We start from the raw sequence: 25,371 nt of genomic DNA, 5'->3' as shown, positions 1-25,371 counted from the left end.
AAGAGGGAAAGATACGAGATGAGCTACTCACTATACAAGCTTTTTTGACTCTAGTTGGAAGTCATGTGCAAAACCATATTAAGATTGCTAATGATTTAATTCAGAGCAATCAACAATTATCTATTGGAGATAATATGGTTCATCTTGCAACAACATTGGAAATTTAGAGTCACATTCTTGATGAATTCAAGAAGAATTCAGAGACTACAATGGATATGATTCTAAAATCCAACAAATATTTTTTGGAGAAATATGAAGTAATTTATGCACCCCAACTACATGTTAGAACAACCATGACAAAAACAAGGGGGAACTAGTGTGATGCATGATCAAGGTATGATAATGCAAAGTTTTGTATATACATATGATCATGTTTGTAAATTTTTAAAATTTTGCTGTTGTGTATATTTATCTTTGAGTCATAAGAATTCAGAATTGTGAGAAGATTTCTTGATTATAGTATAAGGGGGAGTACATTTTGTATTGATATGTAATGAACTTGATCATGACTAAGTATTTTTTCCACTAATGCTAGAAGGGGAGATTGTTGATCCCTAAGTCATGTTGTTTATTAGTATTAAACACTTAGTCATATATTTGGCAGAGTTGGCTGGTCATCACTACGACCAAGCCTTGTAATTAGACTTGTATATATTTCATGTATGAATCATGTAGTAGTAATTGCCAAGAAAGTCTATGGTCACCAAGTACTCCAATACATGCTGAGTCATTCATAAGACAATTATGATTGAGTATCAAAATGTTCAAGTGTCGAGTAAACCAATTTTTAAATAATTGTGTGGAATGACACAAATATCAAGATAAAATATTTTGTCTAATCTAGAGATGTATGTTTTTGTTTAAGGAGTCAATTACGAAGGTGATCACACATTCTATTATGGATCATTAATCCCTATGCAATGTGATAAACCAAATAGAAAAATGGAAGGACTAAGAAGAAAAGTGAAGGATCTAGATCATTTATTTTGATCTAGAAACTTCTACAGATGGTTATAAGAAGAGGATCTAAACCCTAATTTTATAATGTGTGTGTGAGAGGTTGTTGTTGACATTCTAGTCATGTTTTTTATTAGTGACATAAACTTATTCATATTGTAAGCTTATACCAAGTATATTGTACAGTTAACAATGTTAACCAAGTATTTCAATTGTTACCGAGTTCTACAGTTGCTATCAAGTCCTTTCAATAGATTTTAGTTTGCACTGAGCAGTAAGTACTATGGTGATGATTAGAAATGTAAATTGAGCATCTCAGTGTATGCCGAGTTTACCAATGTAAATTAAGTCTTACAATTTTTACTGAGTTTAGAGTTGCTATGATGTGAATCTAGTGTTAACTAAGCTACTCAGTGTTAACCAAGTGGCTCGATTTATACCAAGCTCGCAAAGAATCTAGTGTTGACTGAGCTATGTAGCAAGAATCAAGTGATTTAGTTTATATGCCAAGTTTTGCAGCATTCACTAAGTCACTAGTGCAGACTGAGTTCTTGGACTACTTGGAAGTGATCAGTATGGACTGAGTTTCTACATCTACCGAGTGCATGACGATGTCGAGCATTGACAATGGATGTCAAGTATCAGAACCTCATCAAGCAAGTCTTTAGAACTCGAGTTTCTATAGTTTGGCCGACTTTGTAATATTTGTGTAAACTTGTATTGTGGCTGACTTTGTAATTGTGTAATTGGATTGATACATGTGTAAGGTATTGTATCACATCCAATGTGATGCAATGGAACAAATATATTAAGTAGAGAAGAGAAAATTACCAAGGATACAACAGTATAAGGAGTAGAAAATATTTATTAGTCACAGCAAGGTGATTTGTACACTCACATAAATCTCATTCAACAAACCAAGTTGTAGATCAGAGATTAGCTACTGCTTCATCCTAATAGGTGGATAACTCAAATCCTTTGATAAAGTAGACCTAATAGTCTTATGTAAATCTCTTTACCGAGTGCATACTTCATTGTATGTTTGTAAATCCTTTTGTAAGGTGGACCTAGCACTCCTTATTGCTCCTAATAGGGCAGATCATCAAAAGTGATCATTGTAAGCCTTAACAAGCCAACTTTATATTGTAGTACTAAAGCTTGTGGGTATCATCCCCACCTCAATTTTACTTTCTATTTGGAAGGTTTCTGGGTCACCAAAATTGTGTGTCAAGAGTGTTATGTATGCTTTAATGTTTTCAGTTTCTCATGCATGCAATTGGATTAGAATATACATTAAGAATTAATTGCTAATTAAGGATAAATTTTTATTGGTCACTGATTCACCTCTCTCCTCTTAGTAACTTAGCGTTTCATAGTATTTCCAATAGTTGCAAGTTTGGATGCTAGAGGCAAAGTGTGAAGGGAAAACAAACATAGAGACTGACCAGAGAAGTAAAGGAAAGAATACATATATACTAGATTAGAGATTAGATCAAAGATTGTAAAGAGGAAATCCATTATCAACATTTGAAGTTCAAACTAAATGACCAAGTACTAATACATTCTAGCAAGTATTTCAAGATAAATCTATTACCAAAGTGGTCCTAATGGACCTTTTTAGATATCTTAACAAAGTGCTTACTTAGTTGTATATTTTAGATCCTTTAATCAAGGTAGACTATATAAGTGTTGTAATCTCTTAACAAGGAATACCCCTAATAGGGTAGATCATCATAAGTGATCCAAATTGTATCCCTAATAGATAAACTTTATTATTGTAGCAATGAATACTTGTGGATGTCATCCCCACCCTAGTTTTACCTTCATCTTGGAGGGTTTATGGGTAACCAAAATCTTTGTTTTATATGTTGATCATTTTGTTACATGTTTCATGGATGTGAGTAGTTTTTAGATCTATTACATCATTGCAATAAATGTTTATGGGATTTACGATTGAGATAAGGATTTATGGTGAAGTTAGGAGATTGAATATTTGTTTGAAAGAGTAAAAGTTTATAGATCCTAATTCAATGCCCCCTCCCCCCCTCTCAGTATCTTACTTTCCCATTAGACTTCAAACACACTCTTAACTATCATCCTACCAAAGTATTTTACAAAATAAAAAAATATAACTGTATATTTTATGCAACTTATGAAAAATAGATATGATATATTTTTCTAAATAAATTACGAATAAGTTCTTTTGTGTGAAATTTTTGACCCTCTTAATCGTATCCATTTAGAAAAATGGTAGTTTCTAAACTAGATTTGGAGTACTATTATTCTTATTCTTTTCCCAATTCCTAGTTTGAAGAACATGACCTTCAAATATCTCTTTGAAGTTCAAATTCACCTGATTTTGAAAAAAAAAGTGGGAACTTATACCCTCAGTTTTTCAAACTATCTTGGTGCACTTACCCATCTTAGGATTATAAAGATGATGTTTGTTTTATGGGTGATAGTGGGGTAAAAGCACAAACTTTTGTCACCCTTTTATAAGGAAAAGGCTAACAAAAGTATAACTGTTCACCTTTAATGACATAGAATTGGTATTATTGTTTTGGTAATTATTTGGAATAAGAATTGATATATTTTCCTAATTTTTATAGATAATTTTTTAGATGCTGAAAAATGCTAAAAATTAGGGGTCTAGTTCCCACCACAAGTTATTTCCCTTTGATCTCAGACTATGTTATAGATAACATATATAGCTAGAACAATCGAAAATAAAATTCAGCTTTAGACCTATATTTTCTCTTTTATAATGATTCAAATTTCAACTCACTTGAAATTGACAATTTTCTTCTCCCACCACATTTTTCAAAACAAATCTATTCTAACCAGGAGAAAACTTATACATTCTAAAAGAGGACTCTCTCCTCTAGAATTTCATATAATTTTTAAATATTTTTGATATGATTTAATATTTTTTTCTTTCTCAAAATTGACATCTTTTTGAGTGTTAAAATATGTACTTGTAATTTTTTTAAATTACAATATACTATATCTAATTAAAATACTATAAAATTTATATGAGAATATTCTTGACTCTGAGCTCTATAAAATGGTGTTTATATGTTATTAAAAAAAATCATAAAAAATAGTAAGAGTTATTGAAATGCCACTTTTATGAAATAATTGTATTTCTTTAGTAATTGGATACAAACTAGTATAAAACATGCATTTAATAAACTTCTCTATTTGGAAAGGTGTGAGATCATATATAACTTAGCTAGAATGAATTTATCTAGATCATATGTTTGGACAAAATTGATTTTTAGATAGAAATACTCAAATTTAGTTGTTCTGATAAGTCAGCCTAAAAGGTGACACAACTTTGTACTTTTACCCAATGATAAAGTCTACATTAAAGTAGTTAGGCCAAGAATTGAATGGGTAAAACCTCTAGGATATGATGTGAACATTGATGAAACTAAAGACATAATTGAAGCATTAATAAATGAGCTAGTTGATCCCAAGGTTGCTTACTTTGGCACCTGTGATGAGGCAAAGGCCAGGATAGAATGAGAGATTAAACTTCCTCAAGAAGTTAACAAGGGCAAAAAAAGGATTCCTAAACTAAAAACTAGTTCCACTCTTCTATTAATTGAAGGAAAAGGTGAGGATGAAGAAGAAGAGGATGAGGAAAATTTAGAAGAAGAGGAGCCACTAAAGAAGAGGGTAAGGTAATCAAGCCTACCAAGACATCCATTGTTGTGTTCACCAAGAGATCATCAAGGAAGAAAATAGATAAAGAAGGAGGAGACATAATTTTCAAGAGGTCTCCACCCACATTTGAGGAAAGAATGAAGGAGTTGGAATCAGGTTCTGGCATCACAAACTTCAAGGCACTAAAATATGAGTCTAGGACTGTTGATGAGTAGAAGTAGATAGAAGATACATTGATATCCAAGATGGGTAAGTGGAAATACTCACCTGACTAGCTTACTCAGCAGATTCCAAATGCTTTGATGGACAAAATTAAACCAAGATGGGAGCATGCAATGCAAACTGCAAAAGATATACATGAGCAAACACTAAGGCAGATTATGCCAAATTTGAATGACAAGGAGGTGAAAGAATCTTTAAATAAAAATGAAGAAAATTTAACTTTAAGATTCAACACTTGTCTTATTCTATTGAAATAAATTGAGCATGTTGTGAAGAATGCAACAAACACATGGAAGAATGTTCATCTTCTTCACAAACCAAGTGATTTTTTTGTTAGTGTAAGTAATAAGGATGATGATAATGATCAAGAGAAAGATGAAGAGAAAGATGATAAGGAGGTGACTCATTTTGATAATGTAGATGATGAATAGGAACAAGAGCAAGAAGCTACTGAGGAAGATGTGCAAGATGTTGAGGAGACCGACCTAGTAAAGATTGTTGTAGCAGTCATAGCCTCACTTCCTCATTCTCCTAGAAAAACATTGATAACATTAAGCATAGAGACAACTTCAACAGGATTGATTGTGACCAACACTGAAAGCACAAGAACTCAATCAATCTTAGCACTGGTCTAGCTTAGTAACTCATTGATAGAAGTACCAAGCACTTCATCTACTAAGAAACAAACTCTTCCCTCTACATCATTTTTTTCTACATCAATTATTTCTACTAGTATCCCAACAATAAGTGTAGTTTCCACTTTTTTAGCAATTCCTACCATATCTACAATTGTTTCCATTCCTAGTATACAAGTAATAAGTGCAAGGATAGTTGAGACCAAGCCTTAATCGAGCACAAATTTTTTGGGAAAAGGCAAAGTCACTAGTGCATTTTACCCTAATGTTTGACCAAAATTTTTAACTAAGTATTTTAAATGGGTTGGTTGGTCAATTTATAAAGCAATTTTTTGTTTTTTTTTTTAATAACATGCTCGTGTTGGTCGCAATTGCGATCGATTATTTTCATCACAATTGTGACACACACCGCAACATAAAACAAACAAAAAAAAGAGCAAAAATATATCACATTTCATTTGGTGTCGAGGGTTCCAGGGTATTTACAAGAAGTGTGAGTTAATGGTTTCTTTGGAGATTTCATATGGTTCCACCTACATCAATCCAAGTGCACTTCAACTCCTTCACTTCCAGTATTTTGCTCGCATGAGGGCATAGATTTTCAAGGGGGTTCCGGAAGAGAGGACTTGGCATTATGTGCATCATTGTAACAGGTAAAAGTATGTCCTAATTAAAGATTTTCTTTTGGACTAAACATTGGGATATGCCAATAATCTTATTCAAGTCCTATTTAAAGATTATGAGGATATGTTTAAGGAAACTTGCATTTTAGAAATTGTTGGGCATTTGGTTGCTTGCATCAGCTTTGAAAACTCCCAGCCCTCTACCCACAAGGATAAAATGAGGGTTTTCTGTTGCTTGTACCATTTGAGTAGAATATGATTTATCTCCTCAAGAGGAAACTATGGCTAGTGAGAAGTGAAATGCCCCTAATATACACTTGAGTTATCCCATCCAAATAACCTTTACACACTTCAATTTGTCGTTGATCATCAACTACACTTTTGGACATTGTAGAGGCACTATTGTTTATTAGAAGATTTAGATGGCCACCATTTAAATGTTTGGATTGTGAATATGGACACTTGGCTAGGGATTCGTTCACTGAAATGCTTAAAACTACCTATCCATCTTTAGTTTGACCAAGATGCAAACCCTTTCCTAGCCTAGAATCAGACATAAACTACCTTCAAAGCATTGCAAGACGTAGCTGCTACTAGCTCTTTCCATAGCAAATTCATTCTATAGATCAAATTCCATTCATTCCTGCTACAATTTCTTCTTCATTTGCCAAATTCTTGTTCTATGCCTAGCTGCGTGCTTATAGGGATGATATATTATAATTAATTTAATATATTAAAGATAGTATTTAAATAAAATTTAAATACAAAAGGAAATATATATTTTATTAAATAAATAGAAGAATATAACAATATTCTTGCGGATGATATCAAGCTTTTTCTATAGCTTGAGGATCGCTCACATCAAAAAGTGATCTTCAACAACCATCGGCAAAAAAGTAAACTAAAAACTCTGACATTCATCACTCTATGAAAAAAACATTTTTAATCTCCAAAAGCCCTTACACTTCAAAAGATTGCAAACAAGAAAATCCATCCCGAATCAAGAATTTTAATAGTTTTGAAGTTTTGGCATCACTCCATGATGAAAAATGCAAATTCTTATGATAGAAGTATAACAAAGATTTGAAGAAGCTCTTCCTTGGATCAAACCAAAAATAGTTGAAGGATAAACCTATTCATCATTCGTAGAATTACTGATGGGTAAGAGTTGGAGGAAGAGGCAAAGAGAGATTAAAAAATGATACAATCGACCCAATACTACAGTTAGTAAAATCACCTAATCCCAAAGGTAGATCTTCAAAACCAAACAACACCACGAAGGATTCTCCATAGGAGGAGTGAAATGGAGGAATTCCTATGTTAGAACAAAACCCTAATAATGAAGATGATACATTTACTCGGGTCATCATCAGCGAATGCTTTACCAAAGTTAACTCACACCGATGTCTCATTTTGAGATGGTCCTTTAATAGCTCACTCCAAATTTGCATAGTGGCTCCACAAAGATCTATTCAACATGTAAGTATCACTATCCTTTCCATAGATTTATGTTATTTAGAATGTGAAGGAAACCAAGGAGGATATTCTAAATACCCCATGGTTCTTTCTTGATGGGTTCTGTGTCAAATTCTTTAAGTGGTCCCCTAACTTTAGTTCTAATATAGTCGAATAGGATTTGATCCCCACTTGGATTTCCAATAAAAAATTTCCTAGTAGAATTAATGCATAGTAGCATCCTTAAGAGAATAGGAGATTCAATAGGCCAAACAAAAGGTTTTAAAGGAAAATTTATTATGACTAATGAAGTTAAAATACTTGTTAATATTAAGACAAATTCAAGGAATCCTAACCCCATAAAAATTATCACAAATCACTCTATATATAATTTAACTCTAGAAATTTTGTATGGTTACATTCATTAAATTGCAATATTCAACTGAGATCCTAGATGGGAGTATGGTTCTGCACCCTACTTCTCAATTTACATGTCATGTAATCTAAATATCATTGCACCCCAAATCAAATAAATTACTAATTTCAAAAACATGAATAATGTAGAACATCTCCTAAAGATTACTTTGGAGATAAAAGGAAAAATTCTTGTAAAGAAATTAAAGAAAGAAAAATTGTAGAGTTGAGTCATGACATGGCGGCACTCTTTTTCAAAATAGGTGGGTTTGAGTGTGTATATATGTTTTTGCTATCGTATAGGTCTCAATTTTGTATCTTTGAGTGTTTCTCTAAGTGTTGCACAATAAGATAAAAAATGGACATCAAGCATAATAAATAAACAATGCTTTTCTACGTGGAGGAATGAATGGAGTTGCATGTGATTTGGGTAGGGCTAGCACATTGTATCTGCTTAATTATCCACATTTTGGATGTTATAAATATGCATATATGTGCCTTAGAAGTTGCATATTTTTTTTTTTTCCTCCGATTGGTCTTTTACAGTACTATGGCCATCCACCTATCCCACTAGCACATGCACATGGCAGTAAAACAAGAAGACTTGGTAATTAGGGTTCACATGTGGCAATCAATAGAAGAGTTTTGTGCAAAAATTGAAGTAAAATTAGGAAGTTGAAATGTAAAAGCCTTTTAAATTAGATTTCATAGACACTTGGATGTCTAGAGAGGATTTCAGATTGCTGCGTCGCTCCATTATTTACCAATGCTAGTTTCTTTAATTTTGTTACAATTGCTTTTTACATAGAAAAAAATGATTCTAAACTAGGCTTTTTTTAATTTAAAAAGTTGACATCAGAAACATAAAATGGGTTTAAATTAATCTGAACTGAAGTTATTTTGAGATTGGAACAATTTGACATCAGAAGTATGAAATGTGTTTAAATTGATGTGAACTGAGCTTTTTTCTTCAGAATGGTACATGTCAACATCAAAAGTAAGTGTGGACAAGAAAAAGTTATAGGCACCATAATCTGTGTTAGAGGCAATGATCGTGACTTTCTACAAAGGCCCTACTCTTGCAGAGACACATTGTGCGTTCGAATTGTTTGGCAGTGATGTCTGCATCAAATGGAAATTGATCAATGTTCCTGAATCATACCCCAGTTTTGAAGAAGTATCCAGCTAAAAAATCATTGACAGTAATGATGCTACTCTTAGAGGCTATCTAGAGTACCTATAATTGTCTTGATTTTTGAGACTGATGCCTCTGCATGGAAGCTAAATTGGGATATGGAGCTTCCCAACTTTGTATATTGAGTTCGTATCTTCTGCAATCTTCCATGGAGGCGTGTTCTTGGTAGGGATGTTTCCAAGACTTGGAGGTCCTTATGGGGATACTAAGCTTAATTTGGTTAGCAGTCATTGCTCCACATTTTAAGGAATATTCCATGGAGTAGGTGTCCCCATGAAATTATTAATTCTGGTTATTTTGCTACTTATAATTTTTAGACATGTTTTCTTTTTATATAATTTAGTATATGAACATAAGCTTAGAGGGAAAAATTGGAGAGAAATATATATTAATAGCAGGAAGAAAACCTTGGCCTTTTATTCAATTTGCAGTAGGTGCTTCACTTCATGCCCCCATTTTTTCAACAGTCTATTTTCAATTGTTAAGCAGCTACTGCACCACAACAATAGGAGAAGATTCTTAAATTTCCTTTTGAGCTAATTAAAAAATTGCATAGGGACAATTTTATACTTATTTTTAAGCACAAAATAAAGTTAAGTAGTGGCATGAAGACATGGGGTTAGGGATATGAAAATAGATCCAAAGGCATTAGTGATAATTTTTCAATTGATATTAATTAGCCTCTCTTGGAATAAAGGAATAGCGGCTCTAAATGAAAGCTATCAAATATCAAAGATCAACTAACCAAAAGAATTCTAGCTCACCTTTATCATCCTTTAGCTCTCTTATTCTCTATCTTATGATCAAGAATGCAATGGAAGGGGTGCAAGAAAAGGCTAAAATTGTTTTAGATCAAAGCGGCCATTAATGGTTGTGCCAGTGTTTTTGATTTGCTAATGTCTAATACTATTGAGGTCCTATAGGATCCAAAAGATGTACAAAGTTGAGTACAATCAGTAGATTCCATTTGTGTATATTTAGACTGGTTTTAAGAATATATTATGGATTATTAGCTAGTTTATTACAATTCAACTATCTTTTTGTTAACCTCATAATGGTTTTTGACACTTGAGTGCCAATATACTTAACCACTTTCTATATTGGAGCCAAATACACCATGTATGCTGAGCCACAACATGAGCCAAGTTAAGAAAGACTTCAGGTGCCGAGTGATCTTCAGGTGTCGAGTAGCCTTCAAGTGTCGAGTGAAGATCAGGTGCCAAGTGAAGTTCAAGTGCCGAATGACTTTAGGTGCCGAGCATGATATAAGTGCCGAGTGATATTTAAGTGCCGAGTCATAGATGATGCTAAGCAATACAAAAATGCAATAGGAGCCGAGTAAGCCAGTTTGATATTAGTGCCAAGCATCTGGAATCAGCAAGTGTCGAGTAACACAGAATGTACATATGAGTTTGTAACTTCATTGATTCATATGTAAACCATTTTCACAGCTGACATATGACAAATCTTGAAGGATTAAATGATAAGATTGAATATTTTGTATTTTCTATGCAATCTACATGGAGCCAATAATAAAAATGGAGAAGGCATGCAACCAATAAGAAAAGTGCAAGGAATGAGTCGGAAGCAAAGATTCAATATGGATCGTAGATCCATACCTAACCCTAAGTCTTCGAATGTCTTTATAAGGAAGATGAAATCTCATTAGAAGAAGAAGTGAATGTACAAGGGTGTGGAAGGAACACTATTTCAAAGTAAAAAGTACCAGATCTCAGAGGATCAAGATCAGAGAAAGCAGATCAAGTGCCTGTATTTAGCAAACGAAGGATTGTAAGCTATCAAGTTTATTGTACCTAATACTCTCTAGCAATTGTATTAGAATGAAAACCCCTATCTTGATAGGTTAGCTTAACAACTATTTTGTAGATCCTTTAACAGGGTGACACTTCATGTAAAGTGTTTGTAAATCTTTTAACCAGGTCACTATTGATATAGTGTAAAGCCTTTAACAGGGCAGGCATTTAACAAGACAGACCATCAGAAGTGGTTAAATATTATTGCTGCAGTGATTTTGTGGGTATCATCCCCACCCCAGTTTTACCTTTTTATTTCTGGAGGGTTTCTGGGTTACCAAAATCTCAAGTGTTATGTGGTGATGCTTATGTGTTTCTCATAATTGTTTGATATGTTCATATGCATGCAATCTACTTTCAGTTAAAAAGTTTTAATGGTCAAAATACAGTACTTCTGATTCATCCACCCCCCCCTCTCAGAAGCATTCTTCCTATTTGAATATTCCAACAATTGGTATCAGAGCAAGGTTCTCACAAGAAGAAGTCTAACAACTTGGAGAAAAAGATCTAAAGATGGAAGTCTTCAAACTTGGGAAGATTATTGACAATTAAGTGATTGATGTGCAATTGGCTCTACACAAAGTAGAGGAAGCAAGGGAGGAATTGAGAAAATCCTTGAAGAGAAGGAAGGATTTAGCCATAGCTGAAAATGATATAAACTACAAGGAGATTGATACCACAAAACTGTGTGCCAATGGAGACACCAAAGAGTTTGATGTAGCAATAGCAGAATTGATGGAGAAAAACAAAGTTCAAGAAGAAGAGATAAGATCTCTCAAGATGGAACATGAATCATAGGCCATAATGTTATGTGAAATCACTGAACAAAAGAAAAGAGCAGTTGAGGATAAAGTCATGATGGAAAATGAAAAAAGAAATCTTGCAAACAAACTTGAAGAAAAATGTACTGAATTAACAAGGATATCAAACATGCAGATGGATACACTTGCCCAAATGATGAACCTTCATCATGAACTCAATATGAAAGATATTGAGATCTCTACTTTGAAGATGCAGAATGAACAACTGTGGAATGAATTAAACAGAGAAAAAGAGGTAGCAGAGAATCTCAACAAGTCAAGTGAAGCCATCAAGTATTTTGAACAGTTACTAAAATCCCCAAGATCCACCCATGATACATCAAGACTTGGATACAATAGCATTGAAGTTGGAGAATCATCAAAGAGTGTTGAGAAAAAAGATGACATAGGTAAGAATTCAAAACTCACTTGTCATTACTGTAATAAGAAGGGGCATACTACTAATGTTTGCAAGAGTAGGAGATTCAATTAGCCAAATACACCCAAGAGCAAGAGTTACTGTCACAAGGACTCAAAGATTTGATGGACATTGTTATAATTACAAGAAGTATGGACATAGAGCATTTGAATGTAGATCAAGGTCTATGTGGACATCAAATCAACCAACAAAATCAAAAGGAAATGAAAGTCACTATCATTGGGATTACAACACTAGGTATAGCTATCATTATTATCAGAAATATGGACATATACCACAGAACTGCATAAGAACACATTTCAAAGGGAACTATAAAAGATGGTTGAATCCAACCACTTGTTTCAGTTGTCTAAAAATTGGTCATACTAGCAGAAACTGTCCTACAAGGTCAAAGGCACCCAAGACTGAAGAAAATAAAGGAAAAGAAAAGATTGATGTCGAAAAGATAAGGGGGCAAATGAATAAGACTTGGAAAAAGAAAGATGAGTGCAACACATCAAGTGGAGGGATCACTTCACCCAATGGGTCAAGTGATCACACTTCATCAAACTAAGCATGCGAAGTATATGGGATTGATATAAAAAGTTATATCACACATCAGTCCCAAGACAAAGAAGCAATTCAAAGTATAAATTTGCATGAGACAAGATGACAAGAAAAAATCTAAATGATGTTGCCGAGCTGTCTTTGGATGCTGAGTTAAACTCCAACACATGCCAAGTTCCTAATAGTGACCGAGTTGATAACTGATGTCGAGTTGGTTAACTCCAATGCAAGCCAGGTAAAGTGAAAATGTAGTGCAAGCGGAGTAATGTTAAAATCCATTAGAAGCCGAGTTGGAAGTTGAGCATTTAATGCGATAAAAATACGGTATATTATCGCGATTCCAATCAGTTTTCCTCATTGCAATCAAGAAGCAAATAATAGAAAGAGAGCAGAGCGACTTCATAGTACATAATTCAGCATTTCAAGAAGATTGTAACATCTCTCAACGCATTTTCATCGATCTTGACATATTTTCATTTATGCCGAGCTACGCAATTTCATATTTTATAAAAAAAAGAAACCCTAGTTTGCATAAATGGCATCAAGTTCCAAGAAAACCGAGGAAAAATAATTGTTTGAAGTTCAGTTAGTGTCCAATGAGGTCAAGCAACCTAATTTTCATCCCATTCCTAAAGTTGCATACAAAAATGACCCAGCCGAAGCTCTCTCCCAAATTCCCCCAAAAGTTATAATGGTTCAAGACATGAGAAGATGCTACAATTGTAAGATAGGAGCCCTAGGAGATATGGAGATAAGGGAAGCCTATGAGAAATTTTGCATAGATGGAGTCTTAAAAGATGAATTCAAAATTGTTGAAAGAAAGGGTTTGACCCGAGTTTTGAGCTTTCCCACCGTATTCAACACAGAATGGGTTAAACTTGTGTTAAGCAAAATTCATGGTGGAAGTCTTTGGTTGGAAGATATTCCCATCAAATTAACCAAAAGAATTATACATAGGGTAACTAGGTACCCTACCCTAGATCGGTTCAAAACCTTGAGAAGTGAATCGAAGGAGGTTATTGAAAAGAACACTGGTGCTCAATGGAATAAAAGAGGAATGACAATTCACACCATTTAGGATCCTCTAGTTGAGTTTGTTGTTAGAGTCATTGCCCATAAGTTCTATCAATCCAGTAGACTCAATAGTGTGTCATGTATTGTAGTAGATGTAGGTTACAAATTGGTGAAAAAGGATCATACTTATGATCTTGCAGAACTGCAACTACAATAGATTACTAAAAACCTAGCTACCATAAGAAGGACAAAGGGTGCTCAATGCAAATTTGGAGCAATTCTAGTTTGTATATTCTTTTATGTTCAGAATGAGTTTCCCTCTTTCGGCAAAGTTACATGGAGGAATGATAGAATTATCATTGCCCAAATCAATGAATATATAGAACAGATGGGAGAAAATTTTGATACCCTGATGACAAGTTATTTTGAGGATTTCAAGAAATCCATGAAGCGAAGATCAAGAATACCAATTTCCTTAGTGGAAAAATATACTAATGATTTGTGCTTCTTAGTTGACATTGATTTTACCTATATTCAAGTAGTAATTCCAAGGGTGAGATGGCTAAGGCCATTTGGATATGAAATCAATATTGATGAAGCATCTGCAGCAATAACTGCATTATTGGTAGAAGAAATAGATAAAAGTGCTCCACACTTTGGCACATATGATGTGGTAAGATCAAAGATAAATATGGAGTTAAAGACTACCTCGACATTAAAGAAGAAAGACAAATTGTTGAAGAAGATTAAAAATAAATTTGGTGAAGGAATTGAGGCTGAAGCAAAAGAAGAAGATGACAATGATGATGATGAAGATGAACAAGAACAAGGCCCAATGGAATTGACCCAAGGCCTAGGTGAAGACAAGGAGGAAGGTGTAGAGGAAGAAGAAGCCAAGGAAGCACCAACTGAAGCTGAGTCAAAGAAAAGAAAGGCAACAGAACAGCCTCCAGCTTAGCGAAAACCAAAGAAATTTGCCATGCCATCACCTCAAAAGTCAACAACCCGAGCTGCAACAAAGACCTCCACTAAAATGGCTAAAGAGGAAGCTACAAAGAAGAAACCAATCAAGGAAACATAGGACGAGCTAAGGAAAAGAAGAAGATATGTGGCTCAACCTAATATTGATGAAGAAGATCAATCTGAAAAGGTAAGCCATTTTTCAGTTGACACTTTATGTAAAATGATTGGAAATGGTGATTTAAGCAACTTAAATAAAGTTGATTTCAATATGCTTACTAAAGAAGAACATAATAGGATAGAGGAAACAATTTATGGAATGATGGCACAGTTCAAGTACACTCCTCTTGAACTAGATGGACAATTGCCAAAAGAACTATCTAAAATTGTAGAAGACATATGGCATTTTTGTTTGAAAATGGAGAAGGAGATGAGGGAATCAACACTAGCAAGTGTATTGCCTGATTTGACTAAGGAACAAATTAAAAAAGTAGTCAAAAGGCATAATACTAGGTTTACACCTAAGTACAGGGCACTCTTCATTCTCCAAAACAAGATGGAAGAAATTGTTCAAAGAACAATAAAATCATGGAAAAACTTCTACAAAAAGATTGAAGATTTTCTTGAAGAAGAATACAAGGAAGAAGCTACTGCTCCACCAGAAGAGAGAAGAAAAAGGAGAGAAGAGAAGATAGTAGTAGAGAAGGGAGAAGAAGAAAAGAAAGAAGAAGAAAAGAAAGAAGAAGAAGAAAAGAAAGAAGAAGAAGAGAAGAAGGAAGAAGAAAAGAAAGATGGAGAGGAGGAAGAGACACAAAAACAAGATGTAATAGCAATAGTTGAGCAAGAGCAACAACCAGACCAGAGTGTGCAAGACACACAATTACCACCCTCTAGCCCTCCTCATGTACCCATCACACCTACAAAAACTATAATTATAAAAGATGTTCCTGACACTTTTGGTCAAAACATCAATCCATTAACTGCAGAAGACCTCAAAAGAATCCTTGACCAATCTACGCAGCAAGCAAGATTGTGTACAGATCTAGTATTGGTCAGTATGGATGAATTACAAAAACTAGTAGAAAGCACAGTTAGAGATAAGGTGAATCCACAAGAACCACCTTCCATCATCTCTATAGCTACTAGTGGTCAACCTCAAATTCCCACAGTTATTTCATTAGGCATAGTTGACACCTCAATACAGAAGCCGAGTGTAGCTGTAGAAAAAGAAACAAAAGAAACAGGACAAACTATTACATCTGATCCTACAACACAAACACAAGGTGCACTTCCTAAGATTACCATAATTGATCAAGGTAGTAGATAGCAAGAGGAGAAAATAGAGGAAACCCCTAAAGAGCAAGAGGCAATACAAACATTGATAAATTTTCCTACCTCAGGAACTCCTTCACAACAGCTATTGCAAATATCTGCACCAGGATCTAGTACTAAAAAAGTTGCAAGGGTACTTCACTATGGAGACCCTGAATTAGATGAGGAGATAGTCATACTAGGCTATGAATTAAAAACAATAACCATTGATCAAATCAATGAGGTGCAGGAAGTGTTGAATAGGAGAAAGAGACAAGAGATACTCAGAAAGGAGTATAAACAAAAGCAAACACTACATGAGATTAAGGACATCTTTATGGATGCCTTTAGTTTGCAGTCACCAGATGAGTCAAAGCATATCATGGAGTAATTATCAGATATTGTTGACTAGGTGACAAATGAAGACCAAGAGACAAATGCAAAACTTATAGAATGGTCTAAAAGGAAATTCTAGGGAAAAGTAAATGAGCAAGTATCAAGTCAAATTGCACTCTCCCAGGTTGAATTGGAAAAGCTAATAGACAAAGTGAAAAAGGTACTTGAGAACATATTCTCATTGTACAAAAAGTTGTGTGACTTTTCATACTTCACACAGGAGACAAGCCAAAAGATACTAAGCTTGGAGAGAAATTTAAATATTTCAAGCATGCAGCTACCAAAAGATCCAGCTCAAAGTGAGAAGCATTTTGGTCAATCGCTTCACACTCAGAAAGAAATAGTGGTATTAACAGTAGATGAGGCCAATATCAAGGCAAAACGGATACAGCTCCAGTCCTCCATTACCCCACATTTGGAAATACTCCATAAGGAACAAGTCTATCCAAAAACTGTTCTCAAGAAAGATCCCAATCTTTCTACTTCAGATGGACTTATTCATCTTGTTGCAGAGACTACCATCCAGCACAAGTCACTAGAAATTGCTTTGAACAATCGGGATGCAGCTCTCAGGATGATTATGGAGGTAAACAACACATTTTTGGTGAAATATGGTCTTAACCCTTAAAATCCTTTGACATAAGTGTCAAAAAGGGGGAGATATATATCTTATTAACTAAGGGGGAGATATTATAAGATGCATGGGGGAATGAGAGAATGGGGGAAACAAAACCAAGGAAACCAAGGGGAGCATGATATATAGATAATGGCACAAACAACCAACTCAGGGGGAGTTACAATAATTTTGGGGAGTTACAATAATTTTGAGGTATATATATTGTAAGTTACACAAATTTTGATTAAAGGTTTTTTAGACCTCTGTATATACCAAGCATATTAGTTAATGTACTCATAAGATCAGTTAAGTGTTTTTGTCACTCATGTCAAAGGGGGAGATTGTTAACCTCATAATGATTTTTGACACTTGAGTGCCAATAAACTTAACCACTTTCTATATTGGAGCCGAGTACACCATGTATGTCGAGCCATAACATGAGCTGAGTCAGGAAAGACTTCAGGTGCCGAGTGATCTTCAGGTGCCGAGTAGCCTTCAGGTGCCGAGTGAAGTTCAAGTGCCAAATGACTTTAGATGCCGAGCATGATACAAGTGCCAAGTGATATTTAAGTGCCGAGTCACAGATGATGCCGAGCAATACAAAAATGCAATAGGAGCCGAGTAAGCAAGTTCGATATTAGTGCCAACCATCTGGAATTAGCAAGTGCTGAGTAACACAAAATGTACATATGAGTTTGTAACTTCATTAATTCATATGTAAACCATTTTCATGGACGACATATGATGAATCTTGAAGGATTAAATGATAAGATCAAATATTTTGTATTTTCTATGCAATCTACATGCAACCAATAAGAAAAATGGAGAAGGCATGCAACCAATAAGAAAAGTGCAAGGAATGAGCGAGAAGAAAAGATTCAATATGGATCATAGATCCATACCTAACCCTAAGTCTTTGAATATCTTTATAAGGAAGATGAAATCTCATTAGAAGAAGAAGTGGATGTACAAGCATGTGGAAGGAACACTATTTTAGAGTAAAGAGTATCAGATCTCAGAGGATCAAGATCAGAGAAAGCAGATCAAGTGCCTGTATTTAGCAAACGAAGGATTGTAAGCTATCAGGTTTATTGTACCTAATACTCTCTAGCAATTGTATTAGAATGAAAAACCATATGGTGATAGGTTAGCTTAACAACTATTTTATAGATCCTTTAAATAGGCGATTAAATCCTTTAACAGGGTGACACTTCATGTAAAGTGTTTGTAAATCCTTTAACCAGGTCACTATTGATATAGTGTAAAGCCTTTAATAGGGCAGACCATCAAAAGTGGTTAAATATTATTACTCCAGTGATTTTGTAGGTATCATCCCCACCCCAGTTTTACCTTCTTATTTTTGGAGGGTTTCTAGGTTACCAAAATCTCAAGTGTTATGTGGTGATGCTTATGTGTTTCTCATAATTTTTTGATATGTTCATATGCATGCAATCTACTTTTAGTTAAAAATTTTTAATGGTCAAAATATAGTACTTCTGATTCACCACCCCCCCCCCCCCCCTCCGCCTACTCTCAGAAGCATTCTTCCTATTTGAATATTCCAACACATTTTTTGTACTAATTTGATCTCCTTTGATCTTCTTAGAAATTGATTAGTAACGACTATCCTATTTCCTAAAATTGTCCTACCATCTTTTGGCAGGAACTATGATGCCTTGCCACCCTTATTTATGTATCCTATATCATTAGTAACAACTACCTTATTTCTTAAAACTAAAGACTAATGATCATGAAGATTTTCTTATAAATATTATATAAACATCATAGGCCAAGGAAGAAATTAAGCTTAGAATAATAGGTTTAAATTTGACTATTTAACACTTTTAGTCTAGGAAAAGTAGTCATGACTATAAAGACAATAGTAAAAAATATTAAAAACAACTACATGACATCAACACTACCAAATCACAAGATGAGTGAGACACCCTAATTGGACATATAGATATTATTTTCATCTACATTTGATGTCTTATTGTGCATATCAGCATCCAAACTATTTGTGAAGATTAAACCATTATTTTCATTATTGTTTTTTACCTTTTGAACAAATCATAAATTTTCAGCCACTACATAGATTTGAGCTTGTAGCTTATTACTTCTGATTGAGTTTTATATTGAGAGATGAAGATGGATGGATTAGAAACCTCATTTTAACATTTCTCTTGTGTTCAAGTCAATCATTTCAACACTAGTGCTATAATTTGAAATTTTGTATGGTGTCATAAATCACATTTTAAAAAATCTGAATATATAAATTATTCTCTTGCCACGTGTATTATAGTGCTTCTAAATAAAAACATTCTTTTAATGAAAATGGACAAACAATAACAATAAAAACTATTGGGATGAAAAAAAAAAGGGATTTGTTATACATTTGGGGAGTGTTGATAAGGATAATAATTGTGGGAAGAGGATTTGAGAATGAGGATGGCCTCTGTCCTCCTTTTAATGCATCTTTCTCTTCTCATCTAGTTAGCATATTCTTGGATCTTAGCATATTCTCTGCTCTTCGCATATTCTCACTCTCAGATCTCTCCTTTGTTTTATTTCACTCCGTCCTTTCTTCAATCATTTTTTTTGGTGATGTTGAACATCATCATGGAATTTTTCAAGGAGGATGAGGGCAGTACTCACTGCATTCTTCCTGAGCATCTTTCTTGTGTTTTATTACCAATTATTTTGGTAGATTGCAAGAGTTTGTTAATTTTGGTTTTGTGTAGTTATAATTCATCTTCGGCAAGCTACTTCATCTTTGCCATCATCATGATCATGGCTAACAACGTTTCTGCATCAGCTTCAATGGTATGTGGGTTTCATTTTACTTTGATTTTGATCTCTATTTAGATGAGAAAATGCTTTTTTAGGTGTGGAGAATGTTATTGATGTTTTTTTGGAACTATTTTGGGTAGTTTCTCCATGAAATACAACTTCTCTTTGAGAAAATGCTTGATCTTACGTTTGGGAATTCAGATCTTGTAGTACTAGACATTAAAGTGGTGATGCTAGGTGGTTTACTATTGAAGTTTTGAGTAGCTTTTGTGTAGTTTTTTAAATATTCGTAAAGATAATGAGATATAGAAATCACAGAGCTATGAACTTGTTTAGAGCATTAGAGAGACATTCATTATGGTGAAGAAATGAATAATAAATGAGATTATTATCAACTACAGATAGTGATGATAAATTAAAGTGGAAATATTGTAACTTCAAGCCTCGCTAAGCATACCTATAATGATTGTTTTGTTATCAATGACAAGTCTTGCTTACTTGAATGTATTCAACAAAGTGAGTTTCATGAGTTTTCCTTGTTTATGTTGTTGTTTGTCTCAGCTAGTCTTGGGTTGTAGTATATGCTGTCATGATTTCTATTATTATGAACCACCTTTTCTTAGGTTTCCATTATATATAAGATGCATTCTTCAATACAAAGTTAGAAAACTAGAGGTAATAGATTGATGATAGTATATTTTAAAATAACTAATCACAAAAAGTTTAGAAAAAACTCACGACCAAAGTAAAAAATTAAAAGGTAAAAAACTATCATGTCCTAAAAGAACATTTAACAATATAATTAGGTCATTCAGGGTTAGTAACAATTTAAGTAAATAAATATGAGCATCCAAGGAATAAAATTGCACCAAATTGGGAATGAGATGGGTGCATAGAATGCTGCCTATTTTTCTTACTATTTATGTACGTAGCTTCAAATCAAAGCTCACACATTCTTTTCCCCTTTAGGGTCCTTCAAAAATTTGAAGAGAGATTAAGATTTTTCTGGATACCTAGCATGACTAATTAAATTTATGGCAGTTATGTGTCCACAAATTTGACGTAGACAACGTATACTCTGTTGGAAAGCATCCATCTATCCAGCTTAACTACACAGGCAACGTTTTCAAAGCAATGTTTGCAAATACCAATTCTGAAAAAAGTGAGAAATATTAACGCCCAATAAGGGAGGATCTAAAGAATTCCCATTTATTTTCCTCATTTCCTCCCTTCATCACAAATTACATTTCTTCATATCACTGCTCATCTATCTTAATAAGAAGAGGGAGTTTCAGAAAATAGTGAAATTTTGAAAAAAGAGAACAAAATGGAAAATTAGAGCAAAGAGGTGGGTTATCTAAGCCCCATAGAATATAAATGCCTACTGGTGTTGTTTTTCCACAACTTTTCTGATTTGCAAGCCTTTGATGGTACACATAATGTATCAAATTCACAAATGGATGAAGCCTAGAAGGTGAATGTATGTCTTTAGGGCTATGATCTTGAACATGGATATCTATGTGGCAACATGGAAGCTTTGAATGTGCCCTCAGCAGAGACACCTGTAAGACAATGGATTGCCATTCAGTATTGTTTTGAAGATTGGCTTTTCAAATATTGAATCTATTCCCTTAGAACTTATCTTCATATAATATAATAATTCCAAAGATAAAGCACATGTAGCAATTAGGTAGAAATTTTTAGCCTTTATTGTACTATTATGCTATTAATGTCAACATGTTAAGATAGATATAGTCTTCTTGTGAGTTTCCAGCATTAATGTCAACATGTTAAGATAGATATTGTACTATTATGCTATTAATGTCAACATTTTTGGAGCTGAAATGTGTAACTTATGGAATTGATTCTATGCATTTCAACATTATGAATTACGAAAACCATATGTCTATAATTTTTGGAGCTTGAAGATGAGGACAGAATATTCCTGCTCCACCCATCAAAGAGGCAGAAAATGGGACATGCCCATAATTCTAGAATGTTTCTGTGAAGACCTCTCCATTATGGAATGCCAAAGGGTGCCTTGGCATTTTGACCCTCCCTCAACTGCACTAGGGTTGCCCTGGTATCCTAATGGTATTTCCACTGCTTTGGGAATGGGACAGCCAAATGTCTAGAAAAAGAAAAAACCACTGTCACCTAGATTGATGACCTTTAGCAGGGTTCCCCTTCTTATGGAAATGGATAAATTTTGCTTTTTCTTTTGCTCAAAAAAGTTGCAGTGAATGGAGTGGAAATCTTATGAATTTAATAAAAATGTGCATTGGTGAGTGTCTTGAGCTTGAAGAGCTTCCAATTCTCACTAGACTGGGCTACTTGGATTTGCAAGACCATAATTGTCTTAATTGAATTCTTAACTTCTACACATAACTTGTCCTTGATTCTTGTTGCCACAGAGATATCTAAGATCTCTAGACATGAACAACCTCTAAATATCATCTCCTCTGCTTACAAGAAATTGATCACAAGATAGTATGAAATTTCACACATTAGAATCCTTTAATACTTATCCAAGATAGTGTCATTTAAATCTACAACCTTTTATCAGAAAAATCTGTCCTAAAATTCACACCAATCTCTTCCTCCCTCCCAAGATCCTTGATTCAAATTATCTCTTTGATGATTGTATGTCAAATAAACTAGGCTTGTTGCTCACTCATCCTTTGAGATCTTCAAATTGATGTTACATTTGTATTTGCCAAATCTACCATCATGACCTAAGTAAGTTGGGTTGATACAAATATTTATGCTCATTCCACCCAAGCAAGTAGGTAGAGTACTTTCTTTGCATGTTCAAGAGATAGATATTTAGAAATCTCCTTAGATAATCATTGTCCTGATATTATCAATAAAAAAACTAAACTTAGAAGATGATTAAGAACTATAATAATCCTCTTTCTACTAAAAAATTAAGCCAACATCAAGTCCACTCTAATTAGATAAAATATTGTACTTCTCAGTATATCACAAAGTCTAGATACAACTCTCACCAATACTTCACCCTTCACAATATAAGAATAATGATTAAAACTTACTTAAGAGTAATAATAAGATTCTATTGAAGAGTAGTGATCATTTATTAAAAAAATCTCTTCAAAATGTATATGTACATGGATAGCTGTTTGTATGGAAAATTACTATAGTTTTGTGATGTGTTTCAACTTTCTTCTCCAAGCTAAGAGAGTTGACCAATATGGGAAGGGAGCTTATGATGATATGGGGATAGAAAAAAATCATAAAATTGAGGAGTTCTAGGTCCATCATTTGCATTCTGTATTTGCTTCTTCTAGTTTATGTGCATTTTTTGTGTGTTGGTAATTCAATTAGTTGCATTCAATTAGAGGCTTCATGGGCACATGTTGAGAGATATTTTTAGAAGATCAAACTGAGCTCAAGTTGGAGACCAATTTTTGTTATGTTGCAATCCATTTTCTTCTATTTTTTGATAGATTTTTGAGTTGTAACACCTAGATGCACTTTGTAAATGGATAAAAATATGTGCATAGTAGTTATAAACTAGTATAGGAGTAGTTATGCATATAATTTCATACATCTGCACTATAATTTTATTTTTATGCATGGTTAGAACACTGGCTATAGTTTCTTAGTTTAGGAATTGAAGCATTATATAAAAAAGTATGTACAATGTAAATAATATTGACAATTTTTTTGCAATAAAGCTTTATGCAATTGGTGCTTCACTCATGATGTGAGAATGCCTATATCTATGTCATTTCATTTTTTTCCACATCTTGTTCAAACCATATAATGCAATCTCATCTATGAAGCATATTAAAAGCTAAGGATTTGGAGTGACTCATATACAATTCATTTTTTGTCATTCATTATATGGTTTGAACAAGTGTGGAAAAAAATTAGATTTTTATTATGAATTTTCTATTCACCAATCTATGTTAAACTAATCAGCAAAGATTTGGTCCTCTGGGTTGCAGCGATTTTGAGAAAAAAACCTAACTTTTAATCACCGTATCTTAAATGAATTTTCACATTGAGGTGATTTGAGTTTGATCAACTATTCTCGATACAAGTTGGTTTTGAGTTGATGGTGTAAGTGAAGGAAAATTTTACCAAGTTCTACTTTATGAACTATAGTACTTGCTATTCAATTGAGATAGACATGACTTATTAGTTAGTTTGTATTCTATTTGGATTTTGTTAAAGAAGATAGCTGAATTCTATATGAACTAAAAGTTTTGTGGTTTCAATAGGCTTGTGCATCTATTGAGCCAAATTACCAGCCCTAGTGACATTTTTTGTTGTTCAAGAGCAGCACCATACTAGACTATTTGCAAACAACCATGCATATAGGCATTCTATAGATAGATCTGGGAACATCTTGCCAAGTCTTCAGTATATAATAAAGCAACTGAATTTCATATAAAAAAAATTTGATAGTTGATTTTTTAAAATATTGCCCATCAAAAATTACTTCGTACATCTCATCTTTTTTCTGCACAAGAGCTTCCAATTCTGAAGAATTTGATAGCAAAGAATCTGAAGAAGATATTGTAGCAAAGGTATATTTTGTGCTCTTTTTTAAGTGAAAATGTGACTAGAAATTTTGTATATTGTCATATTTCACATGCAGAAAGGTCAAATTGTAAATAGAGGTGAAGTTTTATGGATTTAAGTTTCTTCTTCATTATATACAATGCTCTCGATTCCTCCTTTGTAGCTGTAAAAATACTTGTTTATTTTCACCTTTCTAGATACCCTTTACCAGGCTCTTCAAGAATTCAAAATATCTTGGGCTGACCCCACTCCAGCATGTCCTAACTCCTACTTGGTTCATAGACCTAACTCCTTTCTATATGTGTCTTCCTCTTACTACTCCATTTGCAGGTTACAAACAAATCATCCTTCTTCCACCAACAAGTCATTCCATTCAAGAAAGACCATGTCTGACGATATCAACACACAAAAAAATAGGGAGACAATTGCTAGACTGTGGTCTAACTTAAAAAGAAAAGGTGATGGAAAATGTTATTGTCCTTGCAAAATGTGTAAGGGCTTAAAGACTCGAAGATATCTAATCACAAAAACTAAGCAACATTGTAGGCAACATGGTCACATTGAAGGGGGAAACAAATATCGCCCATTGGTATGTATTTTAATAGTTTATAAATTACATAAGACATGATTTGATGATGACATCATGGTCATGGTTAATATAAGGTCATCATTATCATATAGGTCAACGTCCCTAAGTTTCATGTTATGGACCATGACAATTCAAAGAATGCGGATTTCCAAACGAGGGACATGGAGGTGTGATTATTGAAGTAGAAGGTAAAGATACCATGGAAGAAGACCAAGATGATGAAGATCACGATGATCAAAATGATCAAGATGATCACGATGATCAAGATGATGATGATGATGATGATGTTGACATAGGGCTTGATGCACCTTTACTTGAGAAGGCACACTAGTCCCTATATGAAGGCTCCAAAAGAACTCTTCTTGCTGTTGTATT

This window comes from Cupressus sempervirens, chromosome 1, assembly GCF_028749045.1.
Source record: "Cupressus sempervirens isolate cs-2001-9-10 chromosome 1, ASM2874904v1, whole genome shotgun sequence".
In the NCBI taxonomy this organism is placed as follows: domain Eukaryota; kingdom Viridiplantae; phylum Streptophyta; class Pinopsida; order Cupressales; family Cupressaceae; genus Cupressus; species Cupressus sempervirens.
The sequence above is the reverse complement of the archived record's forward strand: the minus strand, read 5'-3'. Positions refer to the sequence as shown.